The sequence below is a fragment of the Acomys minous genome, assembly GCF_964271855.1.
Source record: "Acomys minous genome assembly, chromosome: 10".
NCBI classification, from domain to species: Eukaryota; Metazoa; Chordata; class Mammalia; order Rodentia; family Muridae; genus Acomys; species Acomys minous.
In genome coordinates, this window is record NC_140491.1 from 96,639,032 (window position 1) to 96,661,924 (window position 22,893).

A 22,893-nucleotide genomic window follows, 5' to 3' on the forward strand; every position below is an offset into this window, starting at 1 on the left:
CAGTTGTCTCCTCTAAGGTTGCATTCTGGAGGGGCTCCTCCAGGAACATCCAGGGCCACTAGGGACACCCCCTTTTCTGGCATTTCTGAGGCAGGGATTGCTAACATCCCCTCTCAATATCCTGTCCCAATTGTCTATGGCACCTTCAAAAAAAAAACTATGGGAACTATGAGAATACACCAAACAAATGCATGGGATCAGGTTCCCAGAGTTAGTCCAGATTCTCCTTGCTTTAGCCATCATGCAGGCTTGGACATGGGCTCTAAACAACCCAGACAAATAAAGAACGGAGGGAGAATACGTCACAGCACAAATGTACAATTTTGCATTGCAGAGAGTCCCACTGGCCACAGTTTCATAAATTTAGATAACTCACTTAAAAACAAGATCAGTGCCAGGTGGTAGCTACTCTCCTAGAGTATTTATAAATGTTAAGACTTGTTTGTGTGTAGAAACACAACATAGGTAGCCAGAACAGATCCTTCTCAGGAAAGCATCAGGCCTGATACATATTCAATTACAAAGCAGAGTGGGAGAGAATTGCTGGCCCTTTAAAAATGGTTATGTTGGTGGTGTCAACATTGCACCGTAATGATAGTAGCAGGGGAAGTAGGGTGTGTGGTGCGTACGTGTAGTGTGTACATGTGGTGTTGAATGTGCGTGTGTATTTGAGGTTTCAAAAGACATTTAAGGCCTCTCCACAGAGATGTCCTATAAGGCAATAGCATTTCAACATTTAGTATTTAATCCAAGAAATATAAAAAGTGATAATACGAGATCAATTCGAAAGATGTGAGCCAGGGCTAATCAAGGAAACAGTTGGAGGGGATGGATTCCTGACTGACTGACTGTCAAACTGCCTCCTCACCTCAGGACGAATGGAGAGCTAGCTTCTCTGCATGGAACAAGGCATACGCAACCCTTGCCCTAAAAGAAAATGTCCAGGCACCTTGAGAGTCTCAAAGTTTTGTTTTAAGCTTTGTTCCTTAACTGAGGGAGTGGCAGCAGCCTTGGAGAGCCATTTTTATTTTAGAAAATTATGGGGGGGGGGCAAGAAAAGAAAATTATGGAAAGAAGGAGAAACCTGGGTAGCTGTGAATCCTTGGCAGAGAACAGTGTGTTGTGCCCTGAAGAACAACCAGATCAAAGTGAATGGCAGAGTGGTGGTGGGTGCCCTGGGACGCAGAAGCAAATGGAGACGCTATGGGGTGGAACCTTTTTCACACCTACTGGTCATTTTGCAAGCCGCAAGCAGTCAGTAAATACTTCACATCAACCATTTTATTTCCCCCCCCCCCTTTTTTTTTTAAGTCTATGCTCGGGAGCGGGGAAGCAGGCGGAAGTACATAAAAATCCTGTGAACTATATGACATAAGAGGACCTGAAATGATAGTGATTTTTATTCCTCTTCATTCAAGGAGTAAGAACGAGCCAGAAAAGGGCAGTCTGAGAGTGGGCACAAAAGGAAAGGGCATTTATTCCCTCACAATGGCTGTAGTGTAAGTTGCCTTTTTATTCACTTAGGCCCACAGGACAAGTTCACCCTGGAAAGCTCTCCAGCTTGGCTCTGTGCAGATGTAATCCGACCTGCTCTGGGCAGTCCTAATTGCAAACACATTTCTCTCCCTCTGTAACCATTCCTAAGTAGGCAGTGGTCAGAGCCTTGCCAGCGTTTTTTCTGGCATCTTTTTCTTGCTTTGTTTCCAAATCTGCATTTTTCTGTGAGAAAAGATGTAAGAGAGATTGTAAACAGGATAATTATATGTCAATACAATTCCCAATGCCGTCTTCCCTTGTGGGTTACTTTCAATGTGTAGGGGTTTGTTGTGGTGTGAGGTTTTTTTTTTCCCCCACTCCGCCTGTGAGTCAGGCAGATAAAATGTTGTTTTGAAAGCAGAAGCATATGGATCCACTAGAAACCTCCTACGATGCTGTTCAAGACGTTTATGAAAGATTATTGGGAGGGGGAGGGATAGTGAGCGACTGAGAAAAGGGAGGGAAATCGTAGGTATGCAGGTGGCCGGCATTTAGAGTCACATTCTAAGGACAGGAGTGTGCCCTCAGCCATCTGTTCTACAAGTGAGAGAAGGAAGCAAAGCTTCACAGACAGTCTCAAGTTCAGAATATTGCAAAGTTGTCCTGTCTGGGATGACAGCATTCCATCTGGGGAAGGTCAAGTATTATATTCTCTTTAAAACACATCCTCTTGTTCTCCCTCTATGCTTCACTGAGTTCTCCTCTCTGCTGTGTGAGGTCAGATGTCCTGCACTTAAGATGAGGTGAAGTAACACCAAACACATGCTCATCACACAAGTCCCACACATGGACACAGTCCCTTTCTCTCTCTCTTTCTTTCTTTCTTTTTTTCTTTCTTTCTTTCTTTCTTTCTTTCTGTACATAAAAACATAAAAAGATGTGTTTTGTTGTTGTCTTAGGTAAGAGGCATAGCGTAGCCTACACTGATGGCCACAAGGTTACTTGGCACAACTTGCCTCTGCAGTGTGCCTGTGGATCATAGCACATGATGGTAGCCATGGAGCGTCAAACCAAGGAAGCCCTGGGAGAGTACTATCTACTTGTCATGGACATTTTATCCTAAGTGCCAAGAACACTGATTAACCGTTCAATAAATGTTGAAAAACTTGCCAGCGTGCATTCAAAATATCCAGCATGTTAATAACCAAAGTACTCCTGTTAAAGTGTTGATTCATATCCCTAACAGCTAGGGATGTGGGGATAAAGGAAGCTCCGTCCTGTTCCTAGGAAGCTACAGTTTGATGAGAAAAACACATGCACAGGAGCTGAGTAAACAGAGGGTGTTGGGAGCACAGAAGGAAAATGAAAAATGTGTTCTGTGGCGCAGAACAGTAGAGAGAGAGAGAGAGAGAGACAGACAGACAGACAGACAGACAGACAGACAGAGACACAGAGAAAGATCTGATTTTATCAGTTTGTAAATTTTAGGGGAGTGGTAAACTATTGGGTAAGAAGATTACTCTAAATACTTTAGATTCTATTCTAGTTTTAAATAACAATCTGTAGTAACCCTGTTGTGTATGTCATTCAAATATTTAAGAGTTTTACAAATCCCCCTTTTCAATGGAATCCCCCCCTTCAGATGCTGTAGAAAGGCTTCATGCTAGAGACTCAAGGCTTCAAACAGCCATGTGGTCTTGAGAACATGGTCTTCGCTGTAAAATGGGGTAATACGTGTCAGGTAGCAACCATCAGGGCCCTTCTTCTCCTGGATGAGAGTCGCAGGTTGAAAACTCCTCATAAGTAGCCTACTCAACTTGGCAAATGGTTAGTGAGCATTGCACACTGCCAGGTATTGCGCATCCTTAAAGGGCTAACAATCTGCCTCTTAACCTTTCCAAGCCTGAACAGTGGTGATACCACTGCCTCTCTTTCCTAATCTTCTGAGGGAAAGGTGCAGAAAGCATGAGGTAAAACTCAAAGATGCCAAGCTGCATTGTCAGCGGCACACTACTGCCTTTTTCAAATAGAGTTTCAATATTGTCCATAGTCATGTTAGTGTGTGTTAAGCACATGTGATTCTTACCATATTCCCAGAACTTGGAAGGTTGGGACAAAAGGATTGCCAGGCATTTGAGGCCAGCCTGAGCTAAGGAATAAAATGCTATCTCAAAAACGAAAACAAAACAAAAACCAAAAACAGAACAAATGCCAACTGGTAGTGAAATTTTTTGTCACTACTGTTATTCTTTATGTTGCCAGTTTATATTAATGAGGCAAATTAAATCTCTGACAGATTGTTGTTCAATTAAATATTATTACATAAGTATGTTTCTCATGACTTCAAATTTTTATCAAAACTGTTCTAGAATATCATTTCATTCCAGGGACAATTGAAGACTTACTTTAAAAAATTGTCCAGACTATTAAACTCAAGGAAACATGTGAAAGGCATTGAGCAATCTTTCTGTAAAACACACACCTAGAAGCAAAAAGAGAAAACTCAGATTAGCTGATTTCCAAGGTTCATTTACAGAAATTCTGTTGAAAGCACTTCAACGTGTCCTCAGATCTGTCACTTGGTGCTGCTAAGTAACACATCCCATTTACTGGTATGCTGTTGACGGCAGTACTATCGAGCTCCGTCCACCAAAACAAAAACTACATAAAAATAGATTAGGAAATGAAATCAGAGGTTCACAGATTATAGCTTATAGCCATAGCTCATAGTTTATAGCTCATCTCTGGCTAATTCTACAGTTAATTCTAGATCATTCATCCATGTTGTGTGATCACAAGCAGTGTGGCATCTGCTGAGGACTGTGATGAGAAACAAAGGACAGCTTCACCACCTGCCTGTGATATTTTTTCCAACGAATGGATCCTCCGCACCTGAAATAACACCTATTCACAGTGTAGAGTTTTAATGAGTGTTTGTTGACTGAATAAAGAACTGGCCACGTGGACCTCACTCTTCATAGAAGCACGGTACAAGTGGGGAAGCTGACAGACGTACCACTCATTCAATACTGTACTCCCCATAGTGCCCTGCTCTCCTCTCTCCTCATCATCCTTGGGCTTCCATTCAATCACCTGACAAAGCCCTTCTAATTACAGAGTCAGGTGGAAAAATATTTAAAATAAAATGAGATCTGGTTTTAGTTTTCTGTTCCATTACTACTTGTGTTAGTTTAGACGAGTTATTGTTTTTTTTTCCTTCTCCAGTGTTTATCAAGTGGAGATAATACTGCTTGTTATTTAGGGCACCTTGGAAAACTAAGCTGCCTCGTATAAAACTCTGAGGCTAGGGTTTGCCACATATGATGTTCTCGGACTGGCTCCTCTTCCTTCCTAGCTTCCCCACACAGAGTACCAACTTCTCCTCTAGATTGCTCTCTTGCTAGGCGCTCCCTGTAGGGCCATGTCCCACCCCATGCCTGATTTCAGAATTACTGTGCATGTTATAATATACTGAGGGGCTAGAAACATGAAGGGTATTCCTTTCCACCCCAGAGGACGCTGAATTTTAATTCACATTGCAAGTGCTAGGTGACTTCCAAAGTTAGTCGTAAAAGGTGATATGGCTTCCATCTGTCTCTCTGGCTCCTGAAATTAGTCCTTTGCAACCATGACCTTGTAAAAAAAAAAAAAAAAAAAAAAAAAAAAAAAAAAAAAAAAAGACCAGATGTTACCAGCACACCACTGTTCTCCATCCCTTGATCATTCTTCAGGCCAGTGTTACACACACACACACACACACACACACACACACACATACACACACACACACACGTGTATCAGAATCAACTGGAAGGGTTGTTAAAACAAAGATTAGTACACATCCCCAACAAGTTCCTAGGTGATAGGCACTGCTAGCTCAGGGACCACAAAAAAAAGACCCCAAAGAGACCACCTACCTTTTCCATCCCTAGACCATCTGGTTTGGCTACCACTAGGCCTGGAGCCTCAGCATCACTGGGGTGGACCTTAGAAATGCAGAACTCCAGACCCCACTCTAGATGCACAGTAACACACGAGAAACGAAGATTTAGGAAGGAACTTTACAAGGGGAGCCTTTCAATGCAGATTCCTGGGTGCCCTGTGCCAGAGAGTCTGCCCAAGACTGTACATCTTGATAACCATCCAAACCCATACTTTTCCTAAACCACACTTGGAAAAACACTGTTCAACAGGATCTGCACAGACATGCGCTGGCTACAGAACCTGTGATGGTATTACTGCTAGATGTGCACCATTGGGTCTGGCTGACCTTACCATTTGTCTTATTGGAGCAAGAATCCTACCACCCAGGCAGTCCCTGGTGCTTTTTTCCCCCTAGATCTCAGTGTGTGCTTCCTATTGCTGCCCAGCTGATCATGACCTACTTAGTAAAATCAGGTTTGAAATCAACTCGTTTTAAAGACAGATGTCAAAATGGAGAAGAGCGTCTGAAATAATTGCTTATATCCATTAGTCAGGACTATTTTATCTAAAAGTAACAGTCACTGACTTTCCATAGCACAATGGAAAGGTGAGTTTTGTGGGGAGATACAGGGCATCTGACAAAATTCAAAAGAGCACAGGACAAATCATCTCTAAGTGGCCCAGAATTTTATGTGGTTCTCTGTGGCCTCTGTTTTCCCGGTAGGCCACAACAGTATATTACTTGCCATATGCTACTTCATATGCTAAATTTCATATCAAGAGGTAGTCTATGCCATCTTCTCTTGAAACTGGGCCAACCTTTGTGCCTCCACAAACAGAGGACTGTGGTGAGAAAAGTGCAAAGTGGCTTCCACCGGCAGGTCTCCAGTGGTGATGTGACATATTTTGGCCCTGTGTTTTGGAATTCGCCTCTTTAGAACCTCTAACTTCTGTGTCAGTGCAGCTATGGTGAAGGTTCCAGGCTCGAGAAAGCACGCTGAAGACAGAGCTCCAAGAAGTCAATGTATTAGCCTTCAGCTATTTTCAGACTTCTCAGCCCAGGAGGCAAGCATGTAAGGGCACCCCGGTATCTCCACAGCTGCCACTAAGTAATAATTCCATGAGACATCCAAAAGAGACGCACTTTTCCATAGCACAGATCATCAGGAGATCATGGTAACTGATTAATGGTGTTGTTTACGAGCATGAACAGTGTTTGTCTTAAGTCCAGTTTTTAAACTGTGAGGCCTAATTCTATATGGGGGGCTACATAACCAAATACGGGAACCGAAAATGGTTGGGGTGATGGCAAGGGCAGAAGGTTTCTGAGCACGCAACAACTAAAACTTTATCCAAAATCCAGCATGTAAGGAGTCTGAGGTATCGCTAGCAGCACTCATCTGTGTGGCTTCGTGTGACCTCACTGCAGCCTTGAGCTGAACCTGCACCATGCACACTCTGCGTTGTGCTCTCTGTCATTCCACAGAGTGACAGCAAACACTGCTGGAACACCTCGGTGTGGACTTGAGACTACTTGGTGTCATTAACCATGGTGCTTTTACCATGGGACAAAGGTTTCTGTTTTTATAGAAACCTAGTGGTCTGATTACAAAGAATAAAGACTCTAAATGCTTTGCTACTATCTGCATGTATCAAATTATTGTATCTTTGGGCTGTGCTGTTAGAATGTTCATTTTTAAGATAGCTGTTTGCATTCCTGCAATGAATTTTATGTAAAAATCCTATTAGGGAGGTGGAAATATGTTTCAGTGGTTATGAGCAGTTGCTGCTTTTGAAGATGACCCAGGTCACTCCCATGGCAGCTCACAAATGTGTATCACTCTAGTTCCGGCGGATCCCATGCTCTCTTCTGGCCTTCACAGGTACCAGACACACACACACAGATAAACAGATATACACACAGGCAAAATACTCATACATATAACATAACATTTGAAAAAATCATAATAGGCAGGATTCTCTAGAGCAGTGATTCTCAACCTGTAGGTCATGACCCCTTTGGGAATCACATATGTGACAACCTGCATATTAGATAGTTACATCACAACTTATAACAGGAGCAAAATGACAGTTATAAAGCAGCAACAAAATAATTTTGTGTCTGGGCGTCACCACAGCCTGAGGACCTGCATTCAAGGGTCACAGCGTTAGGAAGGTTGGGAACCACTACTGTAGAGGAACAGAACCAATGGAACATGTTGGTACATGTTGATACCACCAATCAGGGGCTCTGTTGTAAGCAATAGCCCTCTACACAGAGGATAACCCTGAGAGCCCCTGAGCTGCACAGCTCTTAAAGTACCCAGCTACCTTGGGAGCTCCAGAAGTCCCCAGAAGATGCCTGGTGAGTTAGGGCATTCAGTTTTTGTTAGAAGGCAGAAACGACTGAAGCTGATGTCAGCAAAGGACAGACACACTCAACTATAAGCACAAAGGCAGGGAAGTAAGCAACATAGCTTTTGCTGCTTTTTATTCAGAACTCTTTATGCCTGGGTCACCTATCAGAAGGTAAAACTGCCTCTGATGGAGAATCTTCTTTTATGCCTTCCTAGAGATGCCCTCGTTGACCCACCCAGAGGTGTAACTCTTAAAGAAGTCCAGGTCTCATTAAGCTGGCAATCGAGATTAACAAGTCCACTCCCTGTCAGCTTCACACTTAACCACATCTTCTTAGGTCATGCTTAATTTACAAAAGATGCCAATAGCAAAGTCACAATGCCACGTACCGTCATATCCTATGAACAACTGAAAACACACACACATTTGGGTGATTTCTTTGTGTAACTTGGCTGTGTCTTCAAGCTCTTCTCAGATGTGATCGCGAATATACTATTTCCATTTGATGGTGGATTTCTGCTTGGCATGCACATCCAACCTTATGATCAGAGATTTAATACTCTGTTCTTGATGGGCAGCTCATGTCCGTTGGTAACTGCTGGCTTATTGTCAAGAGTTCACTTTGATGTCGGCCCAAAGGCTGGCCAAGAAGTATCTCTCCAGAGGAGAACAGTTTTCTAAAGATAACAGCAGAGACCTGGTCCAAAATCGCAAAGGCATCCTCCGTGATTCACCTACGAGGGCCTGCCGAGGGCTCCAGACAGCATCCTTAGTGTCACTGAGACCTCAAGTATCACTTGATCTGCTGGATCACATGGACCAAGTGGCACAGCACTTGAACTTGCTGAGGAGCCTCCTTCTATTCTTGGCCCCACTCAATACCAGCAGCTTTTTAAATCACTTGGTACATGGGCCAGAGCAACATCGTCCAGTGAACGAAATGTGCTCCCTCCAAAATCCAAATAAGCCCCGTTACGTAACTTTTCCTGGAAAGAAATGAACAAATGGGCACCCGCCTCAGATAGGGAACAAGTGATGGATTGAAGTAATAATGCTACAGAAGTCCAGCTTGGCAAGTCAATAGACTCATTGGAATGACTTTCAAGAGTATGAGTGACTCAAAAGCAGCTACATCACTGCAAAGCCTCGCCTACCCTGGCCCCATTACAGGTGGTCACCCCGGGAAAGCTGCATCCCTGGAGCTTCTTGCAGGGCTTGCAGGCAGCACAGCAGGTCAGAACCTCTGTTCTCTGCACCAACTAGTACTGCTGATATAATCTTGGGGAGGAGGCAATTGCTACTCGTCGGTCAGTCTCCACGAGCCATCCTGTCTCTGCAGAGGCCAAATACAGGAGCTGAAGGGAGATGCAGTGGGAACCAACATCTCTACGTCTCTCAGACCCTTGGAAGTGGAATGAATCATTTCATGGTTACGGCATTGGTTTTCTTTTTCTTTTTTCTTTTTTCTTTCTTTCTTTCTTTTTTGTTTGTTTGTTGAGACAGAGTTTCTCTGTTACACAGAGCACTGGCTGTCCTGGACTCTTTGTAGACCAGGCTGCCCTTGCCCTTACAGAGATCTACCTGCCTCTGCCTCCCGAGTGCTGGGATTTAAAGGTGTACACCAGAGAGATGACTCAGACATTAAAGGCTAGGCTCATAAGCAAAAATGACATTGGTTTTCATCCACTGTTTTCCCTGACCGGGAAGCTCCGATGGCTTCCGTTTGGCCTTTCTAGTCATAATAGCCCTAACTCCATGGGAATCAGTGTGGAAATACCAACAACGTTTATGTACATCTATCCCCCAACTAACATATTTTGAGACTGGAGGAAATAACCACAGAGTATGTTTGGAGACCCCTGTCCCTATTTTGAGTCAGACTTTGGGTATAATACCATTGATTACCTGACCTCACTAACCCCTACTTTAGCTGGAGGAACACTGTGCTACTTGACATCTCCCGGAATCAATCAGTTCTAAGCTACTTGTCTCACAGGTGCCAAAGGGTCTGATTACTTCCTTTATACCGACGTATAGCTTTTCTGGTAAAAAGCCCCTAGGTCTGTTTAGCAGTAATTTTTTTTTCTTTTTTCTTTTAGATATTGTAGCAAGGTATTTCCTCAGGGGGATTGACCTCCTCTTCCCCTCACCCCTCGCGCCCTTCATTTGAGGGGTTCTGAGTTTGAAATTGGCTCAAATCAGGACATCAGTTAACAGACGGTGATTTTGCTATGATTCAAAGTAACTTTTGGCTCATTTGCTTTGGAATTTTTTTTTCCCTGCTTATATAGATGGAGCAAAAACTCACAGGCATCCTCCGTATTTCATTTCTGGGAACACCACGATTAATTAGCCACTGCCAAAGGTCTCCACAAGTCAGAGCATTATGAACATGGCCCTGCCTATGCTGTTCATTATGGCAAGTGCACTCACCTTGCCTTTGGCAATTCAGTGCCGACACTTGGCCCCTGCTACTTCCAGACCTAATTAGACCCATTGCATTTAAGTTTTCCAATTGAGCAGCCACGGTCGCGCTCACTGCAAGGTCTGGCACACAGAGAAGAGTGATGGCAGAGTGATGGTGCTTCCTATACAAATCTGTTTCTCACAGTACTAGTGAAGGGCACATCTCTGGCCCCATGCCTCATCCTGAAAGAGTGGGGTTTTACCCAGTAAATCTGCTCCTGCATTTCAATTTCCTTGCGCCTTTGAATCCATTCATCAGCACACGAAGCCAAGGGACACTGTGCATCTCCAGCTCCTTCATAGCACGCCATCTTTTGACCCATATTTCATCTAACCAATAAATAGATGGTTAGCACCCCTTTTTTTTCAACTGTGAAAATGTGGTGTCTCTGCTCAGTAGATGCCTATGAATAGATTTAGCCTGATCTAGTTTTATAGTCTTTCACCCTCACCCCCACATCCTTAAAATCCGTTTATTTTCCTCGAGACCTCTGCATGTTATCAATTAGAAGACTCAAGAGGTTTTTTTTTTTGTTTGGTTGGTTGGTTTTTTTAGCTGAGAGCTTACATGTTGAGACACCAACCATAAGGTAGAAAAGGTGCCAATTGGGAAGGCGTGGACTTTTGGAACCCAAGCTCAGCTACAGTGACACACCTCCACCAACAAGGCCATACCTCCTAATCCTTCCCAAACCTACTGGGGACCAAGCATTCAGACATCTGAGCCTATGGGTGATTTGCATTCAAACTACCACACTCTGCCCACCTTAAATCACCTGAAAATAGTTACAAACCTCGGGGGTTCATCAGCATAGTTCCTTAGTATAACTCTTTGTGTAACCAGGGTACTGATAGGTGTGACAGAAAGTTGTATTTTAAAGCATCACTTTAAAGCACACATTTGAATTTCCTGATATATCTCAAGGAGCATCCCCACACCCGACCCAAAATTCAATCAAGAGCCAAGCAACTGTGATCACCTACCATATAAATGCTTACTATGTCTTTTGTTGACATGTCTTTTGTTAGAATGACACTGTGGAATAATCTGCAATAGGCATCTCACACATAGTTCCTATAGATGAGATGTGACAGCTCTCTCGCAAGCTTAGTCTTATCTTAGTTGTCACCACATGCCTCACATGACAATACCGCCCCCCCCCATGAATCCCTTAGTTACTCTTGTATTAGTCTTTAAAGTACAAAGCAATTTCTCCCAAAGGGAACTGTCCTGGCGACTTCCCCTCTCATCTCACTGGCCAGAACAGATGGCGTAGTCACTACTGACCCATTCCCTGAGAAAGGAAATGCGTGTCTTGTGACTGGGTTGAACTATCATTTAATCCCTGGAGGTCTGGAGAACCTTGGTCCTTTGAACTGGAGTTTCTCAACCTGTGGGAGAGTTGATTGATGAGAAGAACTGGAAGACCAAGCATGCTTGCCACACTTACTCAGTATTTCAGAGCTACTGGGGGAGAAAAAAAAAACTGTTCTCTAATTCCTATTATAACATAGCATGCTGCCTTCTGAAAAGATTAAGAATTTATTGCTTATAAAATACTTTATAGGCCTCCTGTGAGAAATCCAATATTTATTTGCCCTGGAAGATAAAAACAGAAATTTATTTTTCTTATTTTCTTTTTAGCTTTTCTTAATCCTTGGTTCTTCACAGTGTGATAATAATATAGCCACATGTATTCTCCGCCAATTTTTTTTCCTACAAAATGAGCCAGTAAGTTTCATGGAAAATAAGTTTCTGGTATGTAAACAGTATAATTTTAAAGCATTTTCCACTCTATTATTCTTTTTAAAAATTCTAGAGTTGGTAAATCAAAAGAAGTTGTAACCCCACCAGGATAAGGAGCCAAAATTGTGAATTTTTTTTATTTAGATGGCAATTGCTAATGGCCTTCTGGACTGCCTGAGTCTTTAGAACTGGGCTGAGTGCTTGCAAAATGTGGTTTTTCTCTTGGGAATTGCAGCACCTTAGGATTGACTTCTGGCAGAAACCTAAAGAAAAATCAGGTTGATTTTGAATCTCTGAAAGTTTTCTTTAATTTGGCAAATCAATATTACATGTGGATATTGACGTCTTGGTTAATAATGCTTTCTCCTCCTCTGTACTAAGGCTCTAGGAAAACAGGATACACAACTGTGTGCTTTGTGACAGAAGTCGCTGATCAGTTTGTCAGTGTCTGAAATTTCCCCACATGAGCCGTAAAGGCATTCCATTCCTCTCTGTGTTTCTAGTCAGGATCTCTGTGCACACCCAACCTTATTCACTATTACATAAGGAGGCCCACAGCCACCTCTGCACAGCCCTACGGCATAATTACCCCGCACTTCTCTTACAGAGCACCCAGTACTTAGCAACAGCTTTTCTAGTTCTGATAAAATCTGAGGACACAGAAGTCTAGAAGGCAGTGTGGAGCCTGGCCTTCAGTGGGTTTGGGGATGGGGAATGTGAGGTGTAGGGGCGCAGTTCACAGGCAAGCCTTTACCTGCTTCACAGCTGTGCTCCCCGCCCAACTTCCAGAACTCACCACTCTTTGTTTCCCACAGCCACTGACCTTGACTTTCCACCAAGTCTCTGTCTGTGCTGTAACCTTCACACCACGAGAATGCCACTTGTGGCTTATCTGACTTTGTTTACCCTTAACAAAAGAGTAAACAAAAAATGTAGGAGGTGGCCAAATACCACAGAAAACCATGGGGTTATTTTTGTAGGGGACCCAAAAAAAGATTGCTACATAAATTTGTCATCTCTCCCATACAATGAATGGGTTTTCAAAACATGGAGAGCTTTCTCAAGTGTTATTCCAGCTATTTTGTTCCTTGGCATTTACCCACATACCCCAAGAGAGGTAGATATGAAAAAACAATATTTGACCATGTAGCTTATAGTTCCAGGCCACAGACAGCCAAGGGAGCAGATGAATGTAATATGCAACTTTGCTCTGATTCTGTCTCCTCAAATAAACTCTGTTCCCCACTTAAGTCTAAGTGCTCCCTAGTCCTAGGTAATTGACAGGCAGTGGGAGACGAGAGCATCAAGTAGAAATTGAATGCCGAACAGAAAAGCACCTCCTTTATAAGAAAAAAAAATCCATTCCATTGTGGAATGATGAAAATGTCACACTCTTTGGTTTAGATTAATTCCAAGCACAGAGAGAGAGAGAGAGAGAGAGAGAGAGAGAGAGAGAGAGAGAGACTCTGTTTTCTTGAAAACCTTTGATACAAAAAGACTGAAGTTCAATTTGGTTTCATCTTGACAGTTTGAAGGAAAACAAGCCTTTGTAAAGATTTATAAATAAGGCATTCATTAATTAAACTTCATAATATCACTTTGAAGTGAATACTATTGAAGTAATTTAACCAGTGAGGAGTTTCCGGCAGAGAAATTGAGCAATTAGACTTGTTCAGTAGAGCATTTAAAAAATCCTAGTGGGAGGAGTTCCTAGGGCTTCGTTCTCCATCTTGAATTACTCATAAGTTTAGAAAGAGATATTCGGTATATCATTTCAGAGAAAGAGAGTTCTGCTACGATCCAGACAACTGTAAGTATAGCCTGGGCAAACTACTCGAAGCATTAGGATTTCCGTTTGAAATGGATGACTACTGCACGTCATATCAGGAAGAAGAGGCACACAGGAAGTCCTTCCATGCTGTCACCTTCAGTTCTAAGGCAACTTCCACCCACAAGTCAGTAATGCTTCTGAGTATTTCTTATATTGTTTGCCTTGAAAGCATCTTGGTTTTCAAAGGCTTTTCCCCAGGTTATCTGAGCCGACTTTGATGTAACTTCACCAGCCTTTGATTCTTCTTTCCCAGACAGGATCCGCACATGTCAGTTCACTGTCGGTCCCTAAGCCTAGCAATTTGCTTTGTTGCAACATCTTTGTTCTGCCCTTTTCAGGCCTCAGGTATAGAATTTTGTAGTCATTTGCTTTCAAGGCTCTTTCCAGTCTGTCCTTCTGCCCACTGCAAAGGTCTATCATTTCATCATGAAGGACATAATTGATACCTAACCATCACTCATCCCTATGACTGTCAGTGTTTTCTTCCTAGATGCTTACCATCCCTCATTTTCATTTTTCACTCAGCCAAACAAGGTCTCTCTGGCCAGCTACTACTACTAATACATAGACACTGTCTTAAGTCTGTAGTCTGTGTCTTTGTTCCGCTCTGGCTTTTTTCAAACTTTCAATACAGTCTCATACACTAACTTTTCATTGGTTTAACACTCCATATCTTCTTCCCCCTTCCCCTCCCCCATCCTCCTCTCCCTCCTCCTCCTCCTCCTCCTCCTCCTCCTTCTCCTTCTTCTCCTCTTTTAGACAGGGTTTCTCTGTGTAGCCCTGGCTCTCCTAGAACATACTCTGTAGACCAGGCTGGCCTCAAACTCACAGAGATCCACTAGCCTCTGCCTCCCAAATTCTAAGATTAAAGGCATGTGTCACTGCCACCGCTGCTGCCTCTGCTGCCACCACCAGGTAACACCCCATTTCTTATATATGCTCTCCTCATGCAACTACACACATTATTTTTAAAAATACTTAGTGGTAGATCCTAACTACAAAACACTATGTAATTAGAAAGATATAAAAATGTTAACTAGGCTTGATGGTGTTTAACCAGGCTCCCAGATATAAGATATAAAAAGATCGCATAAGGCTCATTAGATGGTAAATAGGAAATGCTCAGAGTCTCTAAAATGACATATATAAATAATAGAAGAGTTCAAAATCAGGAAAAATTTCTTCAAAACTATGAGCAAGAGCAATATCAGGAAATATTTAATGCAAAAGTGGTTTCTTACCTGGCCTTATAGACAGGACAAATGGACCAGACAATGACAAGCATCTCAGGTATTAGGAAAATAGTACAACGTTGAGGAAAAGAGACTTGGGGACCAGAGTAGTGAGCATGGCAATCAGAAGAACTCCCAAGGGACATGACAATAGAATCAAATTGGCAAATGGCTGTCCTAAAGGGCAGGAAAGGCCTGGATAGATGCTGCCCTAGAAGACAGAGGGAGCCCAAGGAATGAATCTCTTCAGAACCCACATTACATAAAAGCCAGCCAGTGGACATGAGGACCAGTGACATGATCACTGCCTCCAGAAACATTCTCCCGCTCCTTGGTGGCCTGGGTCTTAGCCTCGAGGGAAGCAAATATGTGGATAATGTTGAATTATTTCACCCTTCATCCTTATCAGCAGCAACAACCAAAAAAAAAACCCCATTATTTTGGTTGCATTTATATCAGGTCATGGCGTCAGGTTATGATATCTGTGGTGGGGAAGGAAGGGTGCTAACAGATGGCTCAAGAGCAGGGTTGTAAACTGAGTCATTAAGCCAGACTTTGCATCCGAGTTTTTTTTCTCTTTTTTTTTGTTTTGTTTTTTGTTAATTTGTTTGTTTGTTTCCTAGACAGGGTTTCTCTGTGTAGCCTTGGATGTGCTTAGACTCAATTTGTAGACCAGCCTGGCCTTGAACTCACAGTGACCCACCTGCCTCTGCCTCCCAGAGTGCTGAGAATGCTGAGAGATTATGAGCCTGAGCTGCCACACCTGGCTTGCAGCTGATTGTCTATCAACCAGCTGAGAGAACTCTTCCAGGTGCTTCCGATCCCGGTTTTCTTATTCATGAAAGGGCACCTTTAAAAACTACTTCAGCCAGGCCAGCGAGATAGCTCAGCTACTACAGTGTCCCCATGCAAAAACGTGAAAGGATAGGAGTTCCTCATAAAATTGGCCTTGGGCTTCCACATGCCATGCTGTTGTACGGCACTCACACCCACACATCGTACTTACACACACATTACATCACACTCAGTTGTAGAAATTTAAAAGTCTACCTGCAAAGCATGAGATGCAGCCATGAATAGCACATCTGTTCCGCTTTCATCAGGCTTCTACAGAAAGCAAATGGCTGCTTCCTGTAGACCGGAAGAGAGCTCATTCACAGAGAGGATGTTTACAAAGTGCAGCAGGTTGGGATGACAATGTGGACAATAACGTGCGAGACGAATATCACTGAGGAGCAGCTACCATGCAAGGATCCTAAGGGGCAGGAGGTGACCGTCCTGGAAGTTAGGTAGGAAAAGAGGTTTGTTGGCTTCAGGCAACACGGGAAAAGGACACCTAGGGAATAAGTACCTCACTTACTTTCCTCTTTCATCTGATCAACTACCCCAAAGTCCATAGGCCAAACACACTGGATGTCTGACAATGGAAAATCCTGACACTGCCGTCTAGGTATGCCAGCCTCCTGGGTCAGTGAGTTAGCGGAGAAGCTGTCCAACCCAGAGTCGGTGATGAACAACTCAACTCAGTGAGTGCAAAAATCACCAGGAAGAACTCACTGGAAACTGAAGTCCGGGCCGGGCTCCCCCAGTTCTGACTCTGTGACTTGGAGAGAAAGAAGCTGGCAGCTCCCTGTTTTTACTGAACACCCACAGGAGACCCGTGCACACGGTCAGTGCACGACTTTTTGAGTAACACTGAAATAGATATTAAATTTCTAGTTACTAAGTTATTTCAAGGAGCTTGATCTCATCGACAGCACTTATCTGAATTGTTTTCCTTTGCAGGAGGAAGGCTAACCCATCAAAGAAGAAGATATTCGATTCTCTCCTGGAACAACAGTGTCCTGGGGACTTGACATGAGCTGAGGGAGTTTGCATAAGTCAGAAAGCAGGTGGATTTACGGCCTTTGTTCTTCTTCACAAAGGATTCTGGGAAGGACAAACACAGTATCTCATTAAAGCACTAATTATTCTGCCTATCTCTTCAGCATGCCTTAAGGTGAGTTCACCTTCCCAGGTGTAGTGCCTTAGCCACAGTGACTAAGCCAGGCCAGGAGAAATGTTAGGTCTGCACCAAGTCCAGAAATTCTTTTCCCTTGGCCAGAAGTTTCTTCTACTCTTAACACTGGCCCATTGGAAATCGCTTCCTTCTCTCTGTCCCTGTGACCCCAGGACCAAGACCCTGAGTAAATGGAAAGTGATCAAGGCTTAACTCATTTAAATCTATGTTGCAAGGACTTGTCAAACAAACAAACAAACAACAACAACTCCCTTTTAAAAAAAAAAGCCAAATTCAGCTGGGCACGGCGGCGCATGCCTGTAATCAGAGCACTCAGGGAGGCAAAGGCAGATGGATCTCTGTGAGTTCGAGGCCAGCCTGATCTACAAAGCGAGAGAGTCCAGGACAGCCAAGGCTACACAGAGAAACCCTGTCTCGAAAAAAAACAAAAACAAAAAAACCAAAATAAGCAAATAAATATAAATAAATAAATAATAAACCAAGCTCAACAGAAAGTTCAAATGAATTTTGAGGACGGGCACGGAGTAGCAGTGGTGAGCACATTGAGAGGAGGGCCCAGGCCAGGAGAGCCAGCGAACTGCAGTCGTCTGTGGCTCCTCTCAGGCCCCCACCTACTGTTCTCAACCTGGCTAATTGTAATTCAAAGTAGCTGAACTTCTTCAAAAAGGATTAGCTTGTGAGGCTGATGCGACAGTGAGAGGCAGGCTTCTCTTTGTGGGGGTGTTTCAGTGCTGTCTCTCACTCACCTCTTTTCATAGATGTGTAACTCAAGGAACCAAATCTCAACACCGAGGTGGTTGTTACACCAGCTTCTTCCCGAGGCTGGTCTGTTTCCTTCCAGCAGGGACTGCCCACGGAGCACCTGCTTCCGGCCGAGGGCATTCATCATTTTGCGCACACCTACACATATTGTTGGCCCGGGACCGGCAGCTGTTTGTGATTTTACTGTAACTGTACTCCAAGTGTAGAATAGAGCTAGAAGAATTATGAGCGTTAACATTTCAAAGAAAACAAACAACCAAACAATTCTTTTTACAGTAAGGCCAAAGAGGGCAAAATAAGAATAGACTAATTATTGTAAAATTTTCAAAGGCAGGAAGCACACTCTTATTTTTTTTAAATATGTATGAATACTGTTTTTAAGATTTCTTTCCAAAAACTGGAACAGCCTTTGGCCACAGAAAAAGATACATTTATTTTTTCTCTTTTCCTACATTTGTATTTATTTTCTCTGTGTGTATGCACACGTGTCTCTGTCTCTGTCTCGTGTGTGTGTGTGTGTGTGTGTGTGTGTGTGTGTGTGTGTGTGTGTGTGTGTGTGTTCCACAGCTCACACATGAACATCAGAGAACAACTTGTGGGACTTGGTTCTCTCTTTTCACCCTGTGGATCCCAGGCATGGAAGTCAGGTCAGACTTCGTGGCAGTCATCTTTACCCACTGAGCCAGCTAAAGGGAGCTCTTTTATAATTCTTAAATCAGTCTTATAAAGAGATAACATTCAGTTTTCTGACTTTCCAATGCATTCATTTACAATGACCTTCAAGCCAAGGAAAGTGTAATGTTTGTAATCCTAGGTGGGGGGGAGGGAGGTGGAATGACCCCAAATACTAATATGTCATTACCTCCAACTCTTTGTGGTTCATCATGATTTATGTGGTACCAGCATTTTCTTGGCAACTCCTGTTAGCATGGTTGTTTCTAACAATAAGAAATAAGAAGACTCAATTCTAAATGACTTAAGAGAGAAAAGGATTTCTCTTATTTCGAGGAGTCCCAATTAAGCCAGGACCCAGAGCTGACCAGTGGAGATCATTGTATATCCAATGTATATCTGTACATATACTTCTTCATCTGAATTTCTGGAGACTGAAAAAAAGGACAGTGAAGCTTCTCTGAGAAACTGAACCAGAAGGAGATACATGTAATTTCAAGTAATTGGCTTATGTGTTACAGGAAGTGGCAAGCCCAAGATTCCCTCAGTAAGCTGGCAGTCAAGAAACTCTAAGGAGAACCGAATGCTATGTTGTTATAAGACAGACTTTCTTCTCTCCCAATGAAACTTTAGCTTTTCTGTAAAGGGTCTCCAAACTGATCAGATGCATCTACCTAGATTCACAATGAGGACCACCCTCACTCAACTCAACCGATTGTAGGCATCACCTTACATACAAAACGCCTTCATAGCAACATCTCGTTTAGGATACCAAGGTGCAAAAGACTGAGCAAGTAGACCCTTAAAACTAACCGCCCCAAATAGTGTCCCCCATGCACAGCTTTCTTTTCAAAAACAAAGAAACCTTTCCCAGAGGTCCCCAACAGACAACTTTCTCTCAGTTTTCACAAGCTAGTGCTGGGATTTCTGCCCCTTAGAAATCAATGCCTTCTAAGAACGGTAAGATCAATCAAGTGTGATTTAACCCAATTGGGTTTCAGCTGTGCAAAAAAGAGGAGTAAAGTTGTTGAGTAAGCAAAAGCAGTATCGAGTATGTAGTAAGAACTCAATAAATATTTCAGGGACTAAATAGGTCAATAAATGAATGGCTCTGCACACCGCACGTAATGAATTCTGGTGATTTTTGGCAAATGTATGCCCTACTGAGCCAGGACTTCAGTGTATGCATGAAATACGCCTTTCATTTGCTTAAAATCCTATTCTAATCTTTGACACAGACTGTGAAGGGTAGTGACTTGGAAACACTAAGTCAACATTTGCTCTGCTCTAAAACAGAGGTACAGCTGATGACATCCTAAATGTATAAATTATTTATTTGAGCATATTAAGTGTGTCTATTATTAAGTTTGTCTATGGATATTGTTGAAATCTTAATTCTAGAATACACTTTAAGATGCCACTGTTTCAATAAATAAGACTGCAATGTAAATAAACCTCCCAAGAAGGCAGAGGGTCTCATCTGGGGACTATGAATTGGTCCAAAGAGTATCAAGATGAGCTTTTAAAAACAAAACAAAACAAAACAAAAAGTTTTCCTTGTTGCACCTGCTAGAGTTCATTGGAACTTGTTCTGACCAGGAATCTGAGTTCATACACGTGATACTGGGGCAAAATGGAGAGGTGCTGAAAGCAAATGTAAAACAGACTGGCCTTACACAGGCATACATCTCTCTGCACATATCCAGCTGTGACCACATTTAGCATTTGCTACCATTTGCTCAACCACCTTTATAATTCAGGGTTGTGTTATGCTCCTTTTACATTACATTTTCAAGTGTGGTGGGGGGGGGACTTTCATCTGGTCAGTAAAAGATGACTATACTTGTGCTGTGCTGCTATAATGCAACCTTATGTCATACAAATACTATGGGAAATTGATGAATAGCTTGGGTGGCTGAAGGGGTCCGAGGCTAGACCTTTGTTGTAACCTGCTTAACCTGCTTAAACTCTACAGCCCTTCCATTGAGACCAACTTTAGTTCCTAGCATACCTGTGGCTCCTCTGTTAACACCTGCTGTCGGTTTTCTTATAAAAAGCCTGCCCAAGAAGCAGACGAACATTGCACTGTGTCCCTGACCATGGTCAGTCTTGAGGCGTGGCATTCTAATAAACCATCAATATCTCACTGAGATGGGTGCGCTAGTGTTTTGTGTAGCAATTCTTATAATATCTTTCTTTCATTCTTCCTTGTTTTTTTTTTGTTTGTTTGTTTTGGTTTTGTTGTTGTTGTTATTGTTGTTTCTTGTTGTTTTTGTTTTTTGAGACAGGATCTTTTTGTGTAACAGTCCTGGCTGTCCTGGAACTTACTATGTAGACTAGGCTGGCCTTGCACTCACAGAGATCCACTTGCCTCTGTCTCCTGAGTGCTGGGATTAAAGGTGTGAGCCACCATGCCCTGCCTAGCTATCTTTCTTAAGATCCTTAGAAAACTAGGTTTTCCTTCTCTGTGGCCAACCTGTTGACATTTGTACGTAGTCCTTGAGCATTCCTTAGACACAAGCGATTTATAGCCATTAAAAACGTAAGCAATAGTTGGATCAAATGACATAGATTTGTTTCCAATGTCAGTTTTTTCCCCCATGAGGATGTACTAACCTCAGAGAGAAGAACTGTGATTTTTTTTCCTTCATCAGTTCATGTCAGCTGAATAAAGTAGTGAAATACCCATACCATATTAATTAAGGTGATGATGCAAGTAATTTTTCAAGAATATATCTTTAGGGGCTAGAGTGATGGCTCAGTGGCTGAGAGAACTTGCTGCTCTTCCAGAGAGCCCTGGGTAGGTTCCCTATATACACTGCAGCTAACTACTGTCTCTAACTCAGTACCAAGAAATTCAGCATCCTTTTCTGATCTCCATGAGCACCAGACATAAATTCATGCATGCAGACCAATCACTATTCACATCAAATGAAAATCAATACATATTATGCTTAAAGAAAATACCTTTAAAACCCTGTTGTCTGGTCACAGATGCATGGGACTCTTTCACAGCTCCTTTACGTGGTCTTCCTACAATTGTTCTGAGTAGGAAGCACTGGGCAAGACTCTTGTTTGGGACTTTGCCTTTAATCGCCCTGTTTTACTTTAAGATTGGGTTGGGAAGCCAGGGTGATGTGCTCTGCTAAAAGGACAGAAACTATATTTTAATTTGCTAGATTGCAAGTATACCTTGGCATCTGTAAAGTCAATCTGTTTTTTTTTCTAGATCCCATAGCACCTTCAGATATTCATTTGTCATATGAAATTGTCATAAACAAAGATATTACTGAGATAATTTGCTCAAAAGAAGAAAGAAAGGAAGAAGAAAGAGGAGGAGAGGAGAAAAAGAGAGAAGAGAAAGAAGAGAAGATGCCCAAAATGTCATAGTAGGTACTATGCAATGTTTTTCTGTTGGGATAATATATGTGATTATGATCTCAAAACTGTAAAGTATTATTTCAATGTATTTTGTTGCTATTGCATGGTTTAAATAACTTTTGTCATGAAAGAAGAATTGTAACCGAACCACAAATTGAGGCTCTGGAACTCACTTCTGATTTAAGGTTAGAGTTGTGCAGATTAGCCATGTGATTGTCTTTGACTACCCACATGCCACACTGTTGTTCTTTTGCTTTCCTTCTTCAATGTGACAGCAGAATAAAGATTTGCCTAGGTTTAGTGCAAAAGTTGACATACACAGAAGTTAAATTTTTAGTTTGGGGGCGGCATGAGGAGGAGGAGATACTCAAGGGTGCGCCTGTAATTCAAGGACTTGCTGTGTCATTTTCCACTGAGAGCAATCGGAAGACACTCAGAGATTAAATCCTGAACTTAACCTCTCTCAACTTCTGCCCACAACTGTAAGGAGTCTCATTAGAAGCTCCTCATTGCAGCCAGGCCCTCTAGCTTTTAGAAGTTTACCAACATCCCTGCTCACTTTATCTGTGGATTCTTAGGAATTTACAAGATGATGATGTGCCTCACTTGGATAAACAAAACTGGTGTGTTTTGAATGGTTACATATAAGGAATCAGTCACCTCACTACCTGTGAATACACACAAATATTTCACCTTGACTCGTAGACAGTAACAAATCTCTAAGCTAAAAGTTCTTCCTTGGTGCAGGTATAAATCAAAACCTTCACAATCTCCTCTCAGCCCCTAAACTCACTGGTCTGTCTGCTCAGCATCCCTTCTTAAGAATTTGTTCACTGGGCCTCTGGGGCAACATATTTGCAGCCACATTGCTGTCTGTTGATGTTTTCAAGGTGACAGTGTGAGTTGTTGGTTTTATAACTGGGGAAAGCCCCATTGTCGCCTAGCCCATTACTGCCTGCCAGATCTTTGTTCAAATTGGTTCTTTTGCTTTGAAAGCTCTTTTCACTTTTCAAAACACCAGAGC

At 42.6% G+C, this 22,893-nt stretch overlaps 1 protein-coding gene and 1 long non-coding RNA gene across 2 annotated transcripts in view; one reads left to right on the forward strand and one right to left on the reverse strand.

Moving 5' to 3' along the window:
* Positions 1-1,481: 1,481 nt before the first annotated feature.
* On the reverse strand, positions 1,482-16,300 carry LOC311607565. Its single transcript, XR_014782639.1, has 3 exons — positions 16,085-16,300; positions 3,882-3,958; positions 1,482-1,719 (listed from the first exon to the last, which is right to left on the reverse strand). It is a non-coding gene; the product is annotated as an uncharacterized lncRNA (long non-coding RNA).
* A 1,104-nt stretch (positions 16,301-17,404) lies between these two features.
* TANK (TRAF family member associated NFKB activator) overlaps positions 17,405-22,893 on the forward strand; it is a 263,053-nt gene continuing 257,564 nt past the window's right edge. The window contains exon 1 of the mRNA XM_084799405.1: positions 17,405-17,423. The gene's annotated coding sequence lies outside the window, so the exon portion shown is untranslated. The remainder of the gene's footprint in view (positions 17,424-22,893) is intronic.